Raw genomic sequence first — 20142 nt, 5'->3', positions numbered from 1 at the left:
TGCTTTACTACGAGTTATTTTATAAGTACAACTAAATATATCCTTCATCCCCCTTGATCCCAGTCTATGAATCTACTAGAAATTGAGTCATGATGAAGAAGAAATTGTCCCTGAAGTTAATTGAGGTTATTTGCCTTAGATATGGTTGCAACAAATTAGGTTTCATTTTCCTGTTTAATCTTTTTGACTATCAATTTCATCTGAATTTAAAACTTATATATAGCCACGTGATCTATGCCAAAAATCAAGAAACAGACACTGCCAAATCTTTCTCTCTCTCTCTCTCTCAAACACACACGCACACACACACACACACACACACACACAATTACATTATTTAACTGTCCAACATTATTTTCAATCTGAAGATGACTTATCCATCTACATATACAAACTCAAGGAAGTGACACTGACATAAGAGATAATTATGCAAGTCCTAATCTATTTCTAATTTATATAAAATGCAAATCATTTGCAAATTTAAATACTTTAAATATTAGAAATAACAAATTATTGTAACCAATCTTAAAACTTGTTATTATGTAATAGTGTTGTATGCCCACAGACCAGAATGAATTTTTCTGAAATATATCAGAGAAGTAGGGGTGGTTTTTCATGTTCATCTGCCATTTTTTACTATGTCCTAAGGCATTTCTTGTTATAGAATTTCTTGACTGTCAATAGGTTACCTTCAGGAAGTGCCAAGGAAAGCCCATTCACTTGGTAATGTTCAAATTCAGGTGAGGAAATTCATAGATAAAACTGCAGTGGACTCAGAGTCACAGTTCACAAAGTGAGTATGAAAGGTATCTTATGGAATCAAGTAAGACTGATGCTGCCTGGGATTTACTTATAAAGGACATTGAAAAATCTGGAAGGCAGATATTTCTGCTTATTGGTATTTTGATGTTGGGGAGTTTATTATCTCTGAATTATCAATTTCAAGTGAGGGCCCTAAGCTCTCAACAACTATTGCCAGCCAAGTTTTCAGTCATATTTACAATGTTCATGTATTAACATATAGTAGGATATATTCTTTCTCATTTCTCTTTATGTCCTTTTAATATAGAAACTGCTACAATGCTACCTCTATATTTTCAACTGTTAGTGTTTTTCCAATCTCTCTGCCACTCTTAGTACTTATTCAAGCTATCCCACTGATCATCACATTGGTTGTGTAATCTCTTTAGTGTTTCTGAAATATTTGTACTTTTTGGCTTTTTCTGTACAGGCTTTTAAATTTACACATTTATAATCACTCAAGCTAACTTTTATCACATTCTTATTTGTAACAAGAGCCCTTAAAATACTATTAGGTAGGCATTTTACCTCTATTTGATAGACGAGGAAATTAGGGACCAAAAATATTGTGTACCATGTGCCAAATTAGCCATTAAATAAGTGAAAAAAACCTTATATTAATCCAGATCTGTCTGAGTTGAAAGCGTTACCATTTTCTGTGCTTAATTCTCTTCATTCTGGTAATAACTCTAAATGTAGATATGAATATATATATATATATATATATATATATATTTGTGAATTATGTTTGTTTTCCCAGAATGAAAACTGAAGTAGCCATAGACCATTAATAGATGGCCACATGAGTTGGAACCATTTAGCTCTCAATATATTGTATCCCATTATATGCTGGACAAGCCTTTAGGAAAATGTACATATACTGGATTTGTTCAAGCACAGATATTTTTAAGAGTAGGAAAATTTATTGAGAGAAAGATAGCTTCTGTCTAAGAGAGACTGAAGGGGCACTGGAAAGTAGGTTGCCCCCAAGCACAGATTTTGATAGAACAAAGTCCTATCTTCATCCTCCTCCTATATGTAAGTACTTCATTGCAAATGCCCTCTTCTCTAGTAACCTAGCATAAAGCATAATTTATTCTAAATAAATAATAATACTGACTCTTAGTTTCCTATTTGAGTGTTTTCTTGGAGAAGGACTTGCATAATATTGTACAACTGATGTTTTACACACAGTGTGAGCAAAGCCTGGAAATTCTACTTCTATTCTGTATTCTGAGACCTATCTTCTCTAAGAAGACACAGCTTCCGGCGTACCTTTCAACCTTCCTCTTCAGGGATTTTCTTAAGAGGTGGTCATGCAGGGGAATATTAAGTAGAGTTTATATTTGTTTGTTTCAGAACATTCTCCATCTCTGAGATTCAGCAGAAACCAGAACTTTCAAAATCCTCACTGCACAGCTTAGTTGGTAAAGTGAATACTCAATATAGAAATGAATCTTGACAAAATACTTCACCTACACTACATCTGTTAGTTTTAGTGCAATTTCTTTGGCATGAAGAATCATATGCCTTCCCAGTAGGACTTCAAATTATTTTATTTTCTATCTTGAGCTTTTAAGATATAACTACTTGGTAAATGAAGCAGACACTTGTTTTTTGGCTAGGAAGTAAGGAAGACAGAAAATATCATTTGTTCATTTCATCTGAACCTTCACCAGTATAAAATACCCCAGTATTGCTCAGACATTATTATCAAAGGGGGAGGAGTTATTCTGTTTATCAATATATCCATGGCTGGGTTCACTTATAGAGACAAAAAGACAGGACCAGAGACATAATCAGTACTCATAGTGTTCTCAGACACACTAATACAACATGCCATTTTAAGTCTCTTCTCTGCACCAGTTCTCTACTGTTTATGTCTGTCTTCTGCTTTCTAGTGGTCATAGACTGGCTTGATATATACTTAGAGCTTTTTTTGGTCTTGGCTTGACTTCTTAGTTCACCTCTGCCTAGTAATTCAGGATGTCTTCACTGGATGCCTTGGTTCTAACTTTAGCTGACCTAGACCTCAGGAGACACCAACTAGATAGTACATCCAGCAGACCTCTACACCCTCTGATACTATTCCTGAGCACCTGTGAGGCCTCTCTGAGGTCTACAGCATTTGATGGAGAAGGACACTGCAAAGTCCAATTCTTCTCCCTGGTTCTAATCAGGACCCCCTACCCTCATTAGCTAGGCCCCTTTAAACTAGCCACTTAATCTCTCAAGGGTGTTTCTTTCTCTGTTAACTGAAGATTGGAAATAACTGGCTTACCCAGCTCTGCAGTAGGAATATTATGAGTTTAACATATATGAAGGAGCTTCATAAACTGAGAAGTGTCCAATATATTGTTGAAACAAAAATGAAACATAGTTCTTTTAGATTAGTTCTCTGCTGCCCTCTCCTGGTTCACAGTTTCTACAAGTACAATTAAAGTATGGGAATTAAGTCTTCATAGCTTCAGAGACTAGACCATTGATAGAAAAGAAAAACTACATATATATATATCCATCCCATAAATTGGTTAAGGTTATCTTAAAGTCTATTCATATGTAGAGTTCAACTCTTCTGAATCATTTTTCTACTCAGCTTTCCTAATCTTTGAGTTTTTCCAATCAATCTTTTCTTTGTAACTACTAAAAAATATTTTTATCAAGTTTTTTAAAGGATACTTTACTATAATATCTAGTGTATTCTTCTAAACTACTGGCATCCATTTACAAGGTTTGAGGTTGTGTTGTCTTTAGTATATCAGAATGTGTCAATGGGAACTTTTCAGAAAGGACAAGTAGGATTCACCTTCTTCCTTTAAAAGATTTATTTATTGATGCATCAATGGAATTCTCTCATCTAGTTACGCCATGCCTCCAGGAAGTATAACTAAATTTGCGTACAGTCAAGCAATGACAACTGCATCACAACTGCTGTCTTGCAAACAACTGTTGAAAAAGGTGGCACCTACTGCATGACTCACCTTGATTCTAGAGAAAATAAAATGTAAAAATGTGGATTTTAGAGGTGATGAGCCTTCTTGATACTTTAATATCAAAAATCTCTACAATGGCTACTTTGTAAAATCATGCAACTTGTTTTACATTGACTTCTAGTATATGGTGAGATTTTAGCATGCCCAACATTGATTAGCATAGAAAGTCAGAGTTCTTTATTCCATAGACCTCTATTAGACTAGCTACCATATGCCAGGTACTTCACAAGGAACTGGGGGCTCTGCTATGAGAGACTTGGTGTCTCTCTTCCAGTATACCACAGCTGGTAATGTATGCTCTTGGTTAGGGAATGGGGCATTCATGTTCCATACAAAAGTGGGACATAGGGACTTACTGCAGAAAAACTCTTAAAAGTCAGTTGATTCAAGTCCAGTTATCTTAACTGGCAGATGAAGTAAAGCTTGGATAGATTAGTACCCAAGGCCAGGCACATTCACCAATTAATGATAGCTGTGTGCAAATATTGACTTTTTATCAACCAATTTAAGAGCCAATTTTAGTGAGAAAGTTTAACATTGTTGACTTTAATAAACATTACAACTGTAATGCACTAATTTTACTTAGGTAGCACAAATTTAAGAAAGCTCTTTTCTCTACAGCCCCACCAAGAATTGTTAATATCTTACTTTACATTTTTTCTAATATGGCACATATAAAACAATATCTCACTAATGTTAATTTATACTTCCTCCAACAAATGATGAATGGATAAAAAATATGGTACATATTTACAGTGAAATACTATTCAGCCATAAAATGAATGAAATTCTATCATTTACAACAACATGGACAGAACTGGAGATCATTTTGTCGAGCTAAGTAAGCCAGTATGGACAAATATGGCATGACCTCATACATACGTGAAATCTAAAAATGTTGATTTCTTTGAAGTTAAGATCAGAATGGTGATTACCAAAAGCTGGAAAAAAAGACTGGGGAGGGATAGGAAAAGTTGTACCATGGGCACTAAGTTACAGTGAGTCAAGAGGAGGAAGTTTCAGTGTCTATTATTGCACAACAGAGTGACTATAGATAATAATTGACCATACATTTCAAAAAGCTAGAAGTGTGTGAAAGTTTTTACCATGAATAAAAGATAAATGTTTGAAGAAATAGATATGTTCACCTTGATTTGAATATTACACAATGTATAAATCAAAACATTTTATGGTACCCCGTTATTATGCACAATTTTTGGGTTTTCATGCATCCTTAAAATAAGTTAAATGTAAATCAAAAATTTTGCATTTCTTGTACTAAAAATGAGACTGTTGTTTCATGTGTTTATTAGTCTGTTGAGTTTTATATTTTGTGAAAAGCCTACTTATTTTTTTTTCTTTTTGGTAGCTTATCTTTTCACACTGACTTGAAGAAATTCTGCTTTGGTTATGTTGAAATATTTTCTACAATTTGAGGCTGATTTCATTTTTAAAACATCTTTGATGAATAGTTTATAATTTTAAAGCAGTCAAATATGTTCATTTTTTTTTCATACAGGTCATCAGTTGTTCCAGAATGCCTACTAAATGGCTCATCTTTTCCCCAGTGATCTGCAATATTATGTCTGCATATTATTCTAAGATCAGTTTGACTATTGTTTCATCAGTGTGGCAAGTCTTAATTGTTTTTTAAAATAAATTTGTAATATATGATACCACACTGAATCTCACATTTTATTCATGAATTAACTTTTCCTGATCCTTTGTTTTATATAAACATTTTAGAACTATATTGGGATTTTAACTGGAAATAATAAATTTTTAACTGGAAATTGATCATATTTTTTTCTCATTTTTTTCACCTCTTGGGTTGGTATTTATATATGCCAGTTCCACTCTGTTAACTGATACCATTGAAGTGTAATCATGCATACTTAATAAATTCTCAAATTCATCAGTATATTTAACCTCCTTTCAAAGAGTAAAAAGATCTTAGAGCACTTTAACTTTGATCTCCTGCTTGTTTACCTTGCATGGCTATTTGACATTTTACCTCAAGCTTCCTTTTGTTTTTTCTTCAGCTTTAGTCCTATAAATTCAACATTTTTATGTTTATTTTAAAAATGAAATTGGTTTAAATCTACCAACACATACCTGATATTTTCTTTGCTTACTTTCTTTTCTTCATCTCAGACTTTTTTCTGATATCAATTATTTCTTTTAAAATTATATTTTAAAAGTAAACACCTTTTATTGGCAAACTTTGTTTTGGTACTTTTCTTCAATTTAATTTATTTAAGCTCACTTCTTGAAAACATAGTTTAATTGAGTTTAAAATGTTAGATTGACACTTAGCTTTGGATCATACTAAAGATCCATTCCATTGTCTTCTAGATTCAACAATTGCTATTAAAAAGTTACCTGTCAAACACTGCTTATTCTTTGTAGTTGAGCTATTATACTCTTGCTACACTTAAAGAACAAACCAAGGTATTCATCTTTGAAATTCTAACACTGAAAGGTCTGTTCTTTCAATGTTTTTTCTTTTCCTCCAACAAAAGACAATGGAAATTGTATAATGAAAGTGGAAATGGGATTGTATAGTTGCTGTACTATACAGAAATACTTTTCATTAATATTTGTGACACAATATAATAAAATTTGCATAGATGAGAAGTTTCTACTCCAACTAAAACTATAATAGGTGGTTCTATGACAAAAAAATTTTGACAATGTGAATATATACCTGGAAAAAGAAGCATGCAATCATAAGAATACTGGCAGTTATTGCATCAACATCATGTGTTCTCACTAAATGATATACATTTACTGCTTTCTTCTAGAATGAATGAGTATTCTGCCCACAGATAAAAACTTCACAGTGTTCATTAAGAAATGAAATTTGAGTAAGGTACACTAAAGAGAGTAATTTGAATATGATAAATCATTTCCAAGGATATTATACATGAAAAAATATTTTCATCTACTTAGTGAGTCTTACTAACATGTATTTCATTTTGTATACTATCCTATAGTAAGGAATAAATGTTAGCTTGTGAACTGATTATCTATACACACATTTTGTTTATTTGGTACATTTTATTAGCTATACTTCTTCACATATAGATTCATTCATTCACTTAAAGTATTTGTCAAGTTTTTCTACATTCTAGGAAGCCATTTTCCCATCTAATTAAAAGAGTCAAAGCCATTTCCTTACTTTACCTCAAAGAGAAGAAACAAAAACTCTTAGAGTATAAAGACAATCACAACAACAGGTGTGCAATTTAATAATCACAATAGAATATTTCCATTAAAATGTAGCTAAATTAAGTAGAAGAAATGAAAAACAAAAAAACTAAAACCCATTCCAATGTTACCTGAGACTCTTGGAAGGTTTACTTTATTCTTTGATAAGATTGCAAATAAAGGAGGGAGAGAGGAGGGAAGGGAAAAATGGAGAAAAAAAATGTGGAGAGAAAAAGAAAGGGGAGGGGGAGGAAAGAAGGGAAGGAGGCAGGCAGGAAGGACAGATCCTTAATCTGATCATAATCTCTTGCCTCATGCCCAATTTCCAGCTACTTTACTTCAACAAAATGGACCTGCTGGGCTGGGGATTTAGCTCAGTGGCACTGCGTCTGCCTTGCAAGTGCAAGGTCATGAGTCTGATCACTGTTTACCCGCACACCCAAAAATGGACCTGCTGTATTTCTCCTTTGAAGGAAAAGAACAGGTCTGGTTAGCCCTCAACCCTAGAGAATAATGGAGTTGTTATCTATCACATACGTAAAGGTTAAGAAGAGGTAGTTAAAAGTATCTTTTTTGAAACTTAAAGTTTAACAAATATAACAAAAATATGGTTTTTGCCTGAAAAAGTGCTGGTAAAAAAGAAAGAATATAACCCCTATGTGGAGTCCCTGATCTGCGCCAATAGGATGGTCAAGCTGGTAAGAGACACCCATCACTGAGAGTTTACTGAAGCCAAGTGACAGTATCCTGATTTATAAAAAACAAAATGAAACAAAACAAAAACACCTCAGAGAACCAAAAGGCACTTCTAAATCTCATTTTAAAATCAACTATTAAAACATCGTGAGCAATTGGAAAAATAACGGTGATCCTAGGAGCTGGCATATATATAATAATAATTTATGTCATACTGAACTTACTCAATTTTAGAGCAAAACCTTTATATTCTCCCATCAGTAAAATCTTACAGAGTGACAGCATATTTCAGCTAAATGGACTGTAAAAAAATGGAGTTAAGGATGAATATATGGATTTTGGTGGTTGCATAACTCACGGTACCCAAAAAGAAATACAATGGTTAGCAAGTGGGAGAGTCTTAGAGAAATATGAAAAAGCACTTCAGGTCCTTGGTTCTCTTCTGATCCATTTATTAAGTCTTAGGTGAAGACATATTTGTTAAATTTTCAGGTGATAAGAAACTGGAAATAATAGTATTATATTTTATAGCAGAATAATTTTTTCAGAAAATGAATTTATTAAGATGAAATTTAATATAGATAATTAAAATATAATAGAATGCAAGGTCAAGTTGTTGAGTAACATTTAACAACTTAGTAGGTAAAAACATTGTGGTTTTAGAAGAATATATTAAATGTAAGGAGGTGATGATGAAAAACAACAATTCTAATTCTAATTTCACACCCAAAAGATCCCAGACAGGACTTGGTCACCACACATTAACCTGGCACTATGGTCTATTCCCTTTTATTTCGGGTTTCAGATGTCATTTTCATGATGACTGCTCTGCATTTACATCTCTTTGATTTTTCTCCATCATGCCCAGATGCACTTATCCTGCATACTTGACATCTTCACTTGAATGCCATGTCAGACATAACACGGCTTCAGTTTTGAGCATATGATATTTCCTTCTATCCATTCAGTTCTCCATATGCTACCTCTCAGTAATTAGCATCATTTGTTAGTCAGTTGCTGAGGTGAAAAACCTAGGCATCACTTTTGATATCTACCTTTGCCTTATATCCTGCTGATCATCAAGCCTGTTAGCTCTACCTCCAAAATAATTCCTAATTGTGACCCATTTGTCCATATCCATTGTTATGTCATGGTCTAAGTCACCAACATCTCCCATTATTTCAAAAGTTTTTTCATCTGACTCTCTGATCTCACTTATACTCCCCATAGGACATTCCCCAAAGCCAAAGTTATCTTTCAAAGTACACATCAGATTTTCACATGTCCTTGTTTAACATCCTTTAGTGACTTTTCATTTGCAATAAAAAAAGTATCTAATTTTATACCATGGCATATGAGCCCCCCTCTGTCTGGTCAGGCCTGTTCTCCGATTATCTCGCTTATTCACTACAACCAAACCATACTGGCTTCCCTTCAAATATTCCAAACACATTCCAGCTTTCAAAACAAGATTTTATTTTTATCACTTTGTCTAAGACTCTCTGCTCCTACATTTTTAAGTAATTATTTTCTTCTTATCATTTCTTCTCACCTTATTTATCCCAATAAGGGCTCTCCCATTACTGTCAGAACATCCTATTTGCCTTTTTTTCAAAGCAAGCATCACCATGTGATAGTGATCTTGTTTATTTCTTTACAGTTTACCTCTCCCTCATGAGAGTATATGCATGGTGGGATCCCATCTTTAACTGCTACCATTGCATTTCTAAAAACCAGAGTATGGCATATAGCACATAATCAATATTTGCTGAATGACACACTATGACTGTAATGAGTTGTACAGTGTTCATACTTAAATTTCAACAAGACTGTAGTGTTAATAAAAAAATATGACAACAGGTACAAGTACATTCAGCTTTAATGAAGAGAACAGGAAAGCTTTGGACTTATTAATAGAAAAGGCATCAGTAATTGGATGACAGCAAATAGAATAGAATATGTGTGGCAGAGGCAGCCAGGCTGGATCAGAAGACAGGTTGCACTTTCATTAATTCCAGTCCAGAACTTCCTTCCCAGTAGATTCACTAATTTTGAACAATACTACAAAGCAGAATTTCTCAAAATCAGTGCCACTGATAATTTGGGCTTGATAATTCTTTGTTGTGTGGTCTATTCATGGTACTGTAGGATGTTTAGCAGCATCTCTGGCCTCTACTCACTAGATGCAATAGCAGGCTCACAGTTGTGAGATCAAAAATTTCTCTGGACACTGCCAAATGTCCCCAGAGGGGAAGAGAAGCAAAATAGCCTTTTTTTTAAAGATTCATAACCCTAAAGGATTATTTTTCCCATTCACATTTCATTTATATCTAGTTAACACAAAATTATTTTGGAATAACTTCTTAACCACCATTGAGAAATCCTCAAAAAGAAATTACAGAGAGAAAAAAAGCACCAAATACAAAAATCTAGAGAGATTTTGTGGCATTTTGGATAGAGAATGAACTATGTACATAGAGACAGCTGTTTTAAATCTCAGCCTTGGTGTTTGGCTGCTGCGTGGTCTTAGGTGAGTTGCTTAATGGAGCTGAACATCAGTTTCCTCGTTTTTACAATGGAGAATGCATTCCCTATATTTTCAAGGTGTTGTAAGGACTAAATAAGGTAATGCATGAAAATGGTGTTGAGTATAGAAAAAAATAGACTCTTTGAATGGTGGCAGTATTTTTTCTAAGTAAGAAGAGTTTTTTCTTTTCATGCAATACAAGTGTATACATTCAGTACAGAATCAATATAAATGAAAAAAAGAAACCCTCAGGAAATGGCTTTATTATTTCCATGCAAGTAGAATTTGACAGGAGTCAAGTATCAATTAAAGTACTACTTTCTGATTACACATTGGACTGCTTGACCATTAAAATTTTAATTAGATCTGCTATTTATGTTTGGCACCTTCTCTCACACTATGTTTTAATAATTTTACTTTGTTGAGGTATACCCTCCTGCCAGAAGTAGGATGGGCTGCTCCTATGTCATCTTTGTGTTTGAAGATCATTAATGGTTAATAAAACAGAAAAGTTATCTTCTGAAACCTTTTTAAGACAGAAAAAACTTTAGGGCTGTTATTTTCAATTATTGATTCCAAAAGAACTTATTTTAAATTGGTAATGAAACCATGTGATATCGGCACAGGTACGACATCCAGCCTGTGTCCAAACTTAGTATAAAACTTTCACTATGTTTATATAATGTCTGAGTAAGAGTGAAGTCTCAAAGCAGTCTTAGTATGGAAATGAGATACATCTTAATAGAAAATTTTCATTCTTACAAAGCTGTGAGTGTGTACTATGGTGATAAATCATGGGCATAACATTTGGGTAGAGATTTTCAATGAGATATTTTGAAAATGGAAGTAGATAAATGGACCAATAATTGAACCTTTAAATCTTTAAACTAGGCTTTCAAAAGCCTTGTTTTTTAATTACTTATTTAGTAAGGTAAGTTTTATTCTCCATTTCGCAATGAGAAATACCCCAGTCAATAGGGCAATTTTCTCTCTTTCTCTCTCTGTCTCTATCTCTCCTCCTCCCTCCCTTCCTTCCTTCTTCCTCTTCTGAATGTCTTTTTGTTATTCTGGATTTTTATGTCTTATATTTTCCCCTTTCTTAGAAAAAACAATGCTGAAATTCTAGACACAATGTGTGCTGTCTCATACAGCTTATATTTGTGGGTTCCTGTTGTCTTCCTGACATCATCTCTGATTCATACTGATCATTTATCGCCCCCTCCACAGATGTACTTTGATGCTCCCTGGGCACTGGTGTTTACCTCTGTCTTAGCACAGTCTTCAGTATTATAACTCTTTCTTTCCTTGCCTGCTTCCCCACTAAATTGAAAAATTATCCCAGCTTTCAATCCTACCTCCTTGAGTAGGATTGTACTCCAAGATTCACATGCACTGCTAAATGTTCTGTATGGAAAACAAGATCCCCGAACAGGACCCAGTTTTGGTGAACACAAAGATATCCCTGAGGCACACAGTCTAAGTGCTTGCCCCAGGAAAGCTCACTGGGTTTCTGTAATCCTTGGCTTTGGGATGAATGCCTTTCTGACTCCGTAGACCACACATAGATACTTCTAGAAGTGGTCAGTCTTCCCCTTGGCTGTACTACTGAGTGACTTGGGAACCTATGTCAATAAGATGCGTTTCTTTGTGTGAAAATACTCTCTTCCCGAGTACTTGGATATAAGTAAAAGAATGCTACTTCCTTCTCATAAGAGGTTGAATGTTAGGGATTGCCTTATCCAATTGGCATAGATGCTGCCCCATTCCAAAATGTCCTGTGTATTACAAAAGGAAAACCAGACATGACATTTCCATAATACCTATTTTATTGTTCCAAGTTAGGTCTCATCACTGGAAAAATGAAATAAAACACTTCATGTGAAATGAAATGCCAAGCATAGTACCTAGCATACAGTAAGTAGCTAATCATTTCAAAGTGTTTTTCTCTCTCAGATATGAATAGTGATGCCACACTTAGGGCATACACACCAAATCCAATGAATTTATAATCTTGAGAAGGCCATCAGATATGTTCATTAATCAATAGTGATCACTTTTTCTTGAGAGTATTAACTACAGTACTTGTAAAATCTGGAATTAGACTAGGATATAGTAAAAGTGAAAAAGGAATAAAGAATAGTTAAGAGGACAAATGTTTTGGGAAATTCATATAATACGAGTGATTGTCCACTGTATGTCACATCAAGATTAGGATCCTTTTTTAATTAACTAAAAATGATTATGCTGTCATTTTACTGTGTTGTGCATATCTTCCTAGACCTTTTTGGACCTTACAGTACAATCTGATAAAATATTAATTAGAAGGAAATTGGTGCATTCTAGAAAGCAAGGATAGGGATGAAAATGGCTATACCCACAGCACTCACAATATATCTGCTATCTTAAGGAATTTTTATAGTTTGGTTTGATGTTTAACAGTATTTCTAAAGGAGACAGATTTTTCTGGGACCAGAATAATCCTAACTAAACTATTTTCTTTATTTGGATTTTAAAAAGAATTTTGCAAGCATCATTCACTCAGTATCTATTCCTATTCAAGGAGTGATCATAAAACATAGCCCTATATGCAACATTTAGCACTCAGACCCATAAATAGCCCAAGAGTATTTAAACCGCATGTCCTTTTCTATGGCTCCTCCCCAATCTGACTTTGCCAACACCTTAGCCAAGTACTCTGAAGGCCCTTATGTAGTTCCTGGGACAATCCTATGGAAAGTAGCATCTCACTGTTTCACATTTCCAACCTCATCACAAGTAACTTGTGATACAGCCACTAACTTTATATATGTCACATTTTCCTCCATTGCTAGCAAGGATAAGACTCCAATACCAGTGGAAGGGGTTCTTTGGTTGCACAATATTAGGTATTTGTTTTGATAACCATGCTATCCATTGATAATTTATGTCACCTGGATGCTCAGGAGAGCAACTGAAGGGAACAGATCTTAGGAGGGGAATACAGTTCAAAGCCTGTCTCTATCATTAACTAGCTTTAGGTAAGAGAATTAACTTGTTGCCACATCAGCTTTCTTGTCTGAAATGAACATGCAGTACCTCCTGCATAGGATTTTAGGAGGTAATGTGGGGGTAGAAGGATAAGAACACACATGTACTCATGAGCACTCAACTTAGTACAACTAAAGGGTAAATATATTGCAAAATCGATGAAGCTTGAAGTTCAGTTATATTCTAGGCGAGATACTAGTCCTGCTTTTAGAATATACATTTAGATCCCAGCTGAGACTGCATGTCCTTTAAATTCTGGCCATTGACAAGCTACCGTGAAAAAAGCAAAATTTAAAACCAAGTTCTACCTTTAGAACTACCATCTTGATCAGTATTTCATCTGCTTATGGCTTCTCCTTCCACTCCTCTTCCTCCACCTTGGAGTCCACAGAAGGCCTAGCACGTTTCAGACGTAAGTTTTCTAATTACTGACAGAAACATATGGTTCACAACATAGGGATAAACCCTAAAAATAGAACCTTCACTGTGGGGTTAAGTTCCGACATGAAAAAAAATGGAAAGGCACTTTTCATATCCTAAACCAAGCAGTTTCTTTTCTTATTTGTGTGAATAATAAGAATGTCACATCTTATAATGATGGTGAACATTTTATAACATGTGCTTAGACATATAATTACTGTTTATTAAGCCTTTGTCATGTACCAGACATTATGCTGTGTATGTCTTACATGTACTCTGGCTTTTAATTGGTGCAATGTTATGAGTTAAGTAGTGTCACGTTTCCACTTTGTGGCAGGGATAACAGATGCCAAGAAAGGCTAAGAAACTTGCCCAGGGCCACAGAGTTAGCAAGTAGTGAGGATAAGATTTAAAACCAGGAAGTCAGACCTCAAGTGCAGGGTCTTTATCTCTGGGCTGGTTACCCTAGCTGCAGTGTACAGTGGGGTCAGGCTTTAAGGGAATTCTTAGACTAGTTCTGAGGCTCTGCTGCCTAAGAGATAGGAATGTAAGAAGCAATTTATACAGTGCATTTTCCTCCAGAATGAAAGGACTCATTTCCTTGTCACACAGCTGCAGACACCTCTGTAGGAAAAAAAAAAAAAAAAAAAAAGCCCTGGTCATTACCAGGAGCATTAGTGGCAATCTCTGACAAGAAGCAAAGGTTTCTTTGTTCTGATAATGACAAAGATGGGTGTTTGGGTGAGGCAGACTGTGACACTGCAAAGTAACCTGCTTTCAGCATACCAACATCTTAGGGTCATTGTGAAATTTAAGTCATTGGAGGATGTATTTAGTGTGGCAATTAGCACATAGTAAGTCCTCATTGAACATTAGATTTCCTCCATTGGTACCTTTGCCAAATCTTTTAATTTTTTCCAATTAAATATTAATGTCAGACACATTATGACACGATTTCAACATTCAAGAAACCCTTTTGTTCCCCAAAATGGCATTTTAAAAGACTCTGCTTCCAGTGTGAAAATGCAATGTGCTGCTAGCTTAAATAATCCCTTGCCATTAGTGTCGTTTTTACACCCTCAGCCGGGAGCATTAGTGTTGGCAGACTGAGCCAGAGAAAGCAAAGGCTGCTACACACATTCTGGAAGATATTGAAATGTGTCTCTTCCAGAAGAGAGTTTTTTTTTTTTAATTCAACCATTTACAATATACATAGCATTGGAAATCTAGTCACAGCCACTTTCTGTGAGCTTGTAATGAAGGTACATGTTTGAGGAAAATAATTTTGTTATGTCAATTGCCACATTTATTACATATTCTGAATTTTCGAATACTTTTTTGATCAAGCACCTAGCACAGGATCTGCCATACACTAATCAATAAGCGTGATTTGAACAAGAAACCTTTTGTAAGGACCAAATAACAAAATATTATTTATAATTAACATAAAGTATCTCCCAAGAACCAGAATTATTTTAACAAAAGTTGGTATAATGTTATAGCTTATTTAGGGAAGAAAATGACTGTGAGATATGTAAGTTGTCAATGCAAGAAGAGTAACTTAATTAAAAGACTACCTAGATAAGCTTCTGAAGAGAATGCTAACTACATTTTAGCAAGCTACAGGAAATAACAAAAGACAGGTTATCTCTGTAAGTTTCTTCTCCTGCCTCACCAAGACAGAATCTCTCAAAATAAATTCAGTCCAAAATGAATTCAGTGCAAGCCAGTTTTTATGGCCCTCTTGAATAAATTGTTTAAATTTACTAAGAAAAAAAATCTATCAAGGTACATATGGCATGATGAAAAGTGGGGTGGAGGGAGAGAATATCATTTCATTTTGTTTATATGTTTAGACTGGAAAAATTTGTCCTGATAATATCACAAAGATGCCATGTGTTTAGTAACCTATAGGGAAAGTCCTATATATTTAAAGTTGGATATTGATCTTTTCCCTTGAGTATTCTAAAAACACTTGATAAACTACAAACTAGGACTAGCTTTCAATTTTCATGTCTTCCATTAACAGAATTTGAGATGAAACCATATTGAAAAGAAGGATTTCTCTGTATTGCACCTCCTTTCTATTCAATCATGTCCTTGGTGATAATTATGAAGTTCTTAAAAGAAGCAATAGAAGTGGTCTCCTCATTTAAGTTTAAGGTCTCTTGGAAGCCTAGTCTACCCTCAGTGGCCTCTTCCAGAGACAGCAATAGAGCATGGGTGGACACTAATTGCATAAAATCCACTTTGGATGTAATTAGAAGGTAATTGGACAAATCTAAGCCAATAGCATATTTTAAAACTTTAATAACAATCTAATTAGAATTATAAGTTTAACCATATGTCTGAGCACTGAAATTTTCTAATTATATTTTTGAAAGAAATTAAGTGTCTTATTTCTTCTGGAAGACAAGGTTGTACCCTCCATGTGGCCTATTGAAGAAAAAAATATATATATCATAGACCAGTGATGGTGAACCTATGGTACGTGTGCTGCAGTAGGCTGTTTGTATCATTGAAAGCTCTAAAAGATTCGTCCTTACAGCCATAGACTATCCAATCCCCTGGAAGGCCCACAGCACTGAAATGCTCTGTTTTTATGACCCAGTTAGTACTAGGGTTGCTAAACTCCCCAATTAGCACACCATAGCAAGCAGATGGTGAATATTACAAAAGTAGGGTTAAAATCGGGGGAGCTGATAGAAAAGGGATGGCGTAAACAGAGTGCCTAGTTTAAGGAATGCCTGAAAACAGGCCTTGGCCAATGCTTTTGTCCATTTGCTCTACAAATGTATTTTTAAACTACTCTAACATTTGCAAGAGTTCTTGGTCACTAATTCCTTTGTCACTGTTACATGGGTTTGGCTCATACTCTGCTCAGTTTTGTCCACATACAGTGCCTTTGTGTTGAATTACATATTTCTTAGCACCTAGCCTTTTCTGATATAACTTTACAGTATGGATCCTTCTCTCTCTTTTTTGTTTTTCCTGTGGTAGATATTCTCTATTTTGTCATTTTTGTGTGGAGACATTACTCAGTGGAAGTGGCACATATGAACTGAAAGAGTCACGAATTCCAAGTACCCTATGGGGATGTTCAGAACAGCAGTTGGTAAGTGTTATAAGTTATTATAAGTTATTAGAAGATGTCAAGGCAATTTCACAAGCATCTAAGAATATTTATAAGGGACAGAGCCAATGAAGTTGCTAAAGCTTTCCCTCATCTTGACTGGGGGCGAGAACTTCTTTGGGATACAGAATGTTTTGATAATGGGATGGTACTGAGATAGTGAGTGTGGTTTTTTATGGACACAAGCAGTAAAGATCTCTATATAACTTTCAGTTTAAGACGTTTTGGCTGGCTTTGCAACGTATTTTATGCTACAATGATGATAGCGGGCACTGGAAATGAAAACAAGCCATAGGAACTGTAGGTCACATTGACTATGAATTCAGAAATCTTACACACAACCCATAGAAAAATTATATGTGCTAGGTGGGACAATAGTAATAATAAGAGTATTACTGGTTAGATTTACTTAATTGCCAAAGGCTCCTTAAGATTCTTTATAGGTGATTTTTTTAATCTTTTATTTCCATCTTGCAAAAGGCTAAGTCCCTATGTACTAGCACCAAGAATATTAGTGGGGCCATAATTAGGAATTATTTTTAAATGACAATTTCAGCCATTACAACAATGTATCAGGAAATAAAAATACTTCTGGTTTTGAAAAATATCTGTGCAAGTTGACCTCTTGTTTTTCTTGTTGCTGCAGCATAGTGACCATTCTAAGCGAGAGACTTAAATATTTGTGATTAAGAAAAAAAGAAACTCAGATTTCAGTTTCTCCCTTTCTGCCTCCATATAAGCACCAATTCCACACAAGGAATGTAAATGTTATGTACTGCACACATATACTAATGAGAATAAGAGTTAAAATGATTGAGTAAGTCTTATGGCACAGCTCATTGCTGGGTGTTGCACCATCCATCCGTTCCCTCTCAGCGGCAGCCACCCTCAGCCACACCACTGTGCCTTACCTGACAATCACAATCATACTCCTGCTACCTCCATTTATTTCTGTTCCACTATCCGCATTAAAAATACAAATATGATAATATGACTCTTGTTTTTAGCCTCTTAAATCACTATGTTTTAAAAATATTCACTCATATTGATAAAGTGACTTTTGAGGTCTGGAATAATTTGGTCCTAGCAAATCTTCTCCAGCATTGTCATCCACTTCTCTCTTGCAAAGTCACTATGCTCTACCCATCCAATTCTCTTGTTCAACTTAGGCCTTGTCTTAATGCTACAGCCTATGGAATGTTCTTTCACTTAACCAACAATTGCATATTTTACAAGCACGGCTACCTGTACTTCTACAAAGTATATGTTCTTGTCTAGTGTGTTGCCAACTTTCACAAGTCCATGTACTTCTACTTTTCACATTTAACACAGTTTAATTCTAAATCTTATTTGTGGATTTATTTCAAATCTGTTTTCCCATTAGATTGTAAGCTCCCAGGGGCAAGAACTCGTATTCACTGTTACATGCATCATACCTAGCACTGTACCTAAAACATACTAGAAGCTCAAAAATCATTTGAGACATGAGATAAACAGCCAACTCCTAGTTTTGGAGGGCAGAGGAAGAGGTAGACAAAATGAAAACAGACAAACTAGAGTATAATGAATTAAATGCCAACATCGAGCTTTGAACAATATTATATGAAGAGGGAAAAAAAGAATATGTGCTGGTGAGGAGTTACAGCTCATTCTTTCATAAAGATATGAAACAAAATCACATTTGAGCCTCAAAAGGAAAGTTAACACAGTTTTCAATGTTATGAAGATTAGTCTGGTTCACCAATACCACTGCCTGGCCTCGATTATGGCCATTAATGGCTTCTTATCATATAGAACCAAAGTAAATGAAACTGTGGAAACTGAGGCTGAGGTTACTTTATCTCAGAAAGTATTGCTTTTCAGCCTCTACTTTGACCTGTTTATCTTCACTGACTTGATGCAGCTTCCATCCCACAAACTCGTTCAAGACCTGACTTCTTATCATTGAGGGTTTTATTTGGATTGAGCTTTGTTTGTGATTTTTGTTCCTTCTATGTTCCATTTTTGGGTCTGCTGGCTCTTTTTACCCCTAAAAATTACATTTGGACAATGTCCTTTAGAGATTATTATATTAGTCATTATATGGACGAGTCATTATAAGGGAGACAGGAGAGGAAGCTGAGGGCCTATTTGTCCCCTTTGAAAATCGTCCATAATTATACAGCGTTTTTAATTTGGGGGACATAATATATGTAGTTGATATTCTTTAAAAAGAAGATAAAAAGAAGTTTTTATTTGGGAGACACAGTAAAGCTAAGGCCATGAGTCAAGAAGAAAACAACAAAATGATTCTGGTTTTGAATATACTTAGCTCCTCCAACCCAAAGCCAATATGCTCTCTGTCTCCACCTCTAGGCTATTTTTGTGGAGTTGGACTTTGACTGTGCTATTGATGGCATGTCCGTTCTAGATTAAAATCTTGAAATACAGAGCTATATTTTTTAGTCTTTGATTAATAAGTGCTAAATTTGCTACAGACTGTGTATTTCTAGTAACAGAGCAACCAATGTTACTCTACAAAATTAAAATAAGACAGCACTTCCAAATAAACTATATACATGATTTTAACTAGGTCACTTCAAGGCTATTGCTAAGGGGAGAATAAGGCTTTTAATTGCTTGCTATTGTAAACGTTGCACAGCCTAATACCTCACAGTATGAAGAGTAAATTGGAACAACTTTTCATTGACAAAGATTAAACTTTTTCATCATTCCTAAATTCCTGGGGATTTCTCCCCACTGACTCTATGTGTTTTAGGCTTTTCAATTAAATCTCCTGGAGAGTGGTTGTAAGAATGCCCACTGACAAGGGAATATCAGTGTCTGCAAGAGTTAAACTATTTTAATAGCTGTTTGTCTTGGTTACTCCTGTATATGCTGAATTTCTCAAGGATGGTACGTACCTAATCAGCAAAAACTGCTAAAAGCCAAGTGCAGGTTGTATTACCCTGCCATCAAAATTGAACTGCCATCAAAATTGGAAGAGAAAGAGTTTGTAAAAAGTCAGGAAGTTAACAACAGTCAACCTTGATAACTCACTTGTTTTTCCTAAGATAATTTATTTTGACATTTAGGAACATGCACCAGGAATTTAAACCCAAGTGAACATGCTATCATAGAACGGTGTGACAAATATAAGCTCCTGCCTTCCAATTTTCCATCAGCTTTACCTCCAACTCACCTTGATCCCTCCCACTGAGTGTTTTGAATGCTTTAGTGGGCTGCCACAGAGACGATGCGGAAATCACAACTGTTTCCATCTGTCCCTGGGCTGGAGCAGTCAATTAAAATCAGCTTTACAAAAAGCCCTGGGAAGGGTTTTTGCCCCTATAAAA

The 20142-nt window shown here is 35.0% G+C and overlaps 1 protein-coding gene and 1 pseudogene across 16 annotated transcripts in view; both read right to left on the bottom strand.

Moving 5' to 3' along the window:
- Lingo2 (leucine rich repeat and Ig domain containing 2) overlaps positions 1-20142 on the bottom strand; it is a 1224968-nt gene that overhangs the window by 129647 nt on the left and 1075179 nt on the right. The window lies entirely within an intron of this gene.
- The window catches only part of LOC147825868 (uncharacterized), a 36947-nt pseudogene continuing 22287 nt past the window's right edge, over positions 5483-20142 (bottom strand). Inside the window, exon 1 of the transcript XR_015440040.1 lies at positions 5483-20142. This exon is cut by the window's right edge and continues 22287 nt beyond it. The product of XR_015440040.1 is annotated as an uncharacterized LOC147825868 (transcript).

The sequence above is a fragment of the Heterocephalus glaber genome, unplaced genomic scaffold (assembly GCF_053883595.1).
Source record: "Heterocephalus glaber isolate CG9 unplaced genomic scaffold, H.glaber_assembly_v1.0 deba00001481, whole genome shotgun sequence".
NCBI classification, from domain to species: domain Eukaryota; kingdom Metazoa; phylum Chordata; class Mammalia; order Rodentia; family Bathyergidae; genus Heterocephalus; species Heterocephalus glaber.
The sequence above is the reverse complement of the archived record's forward strand: the minus strand, read 5'-3'. Positions and strand labels throughout refer to the sequence as shown.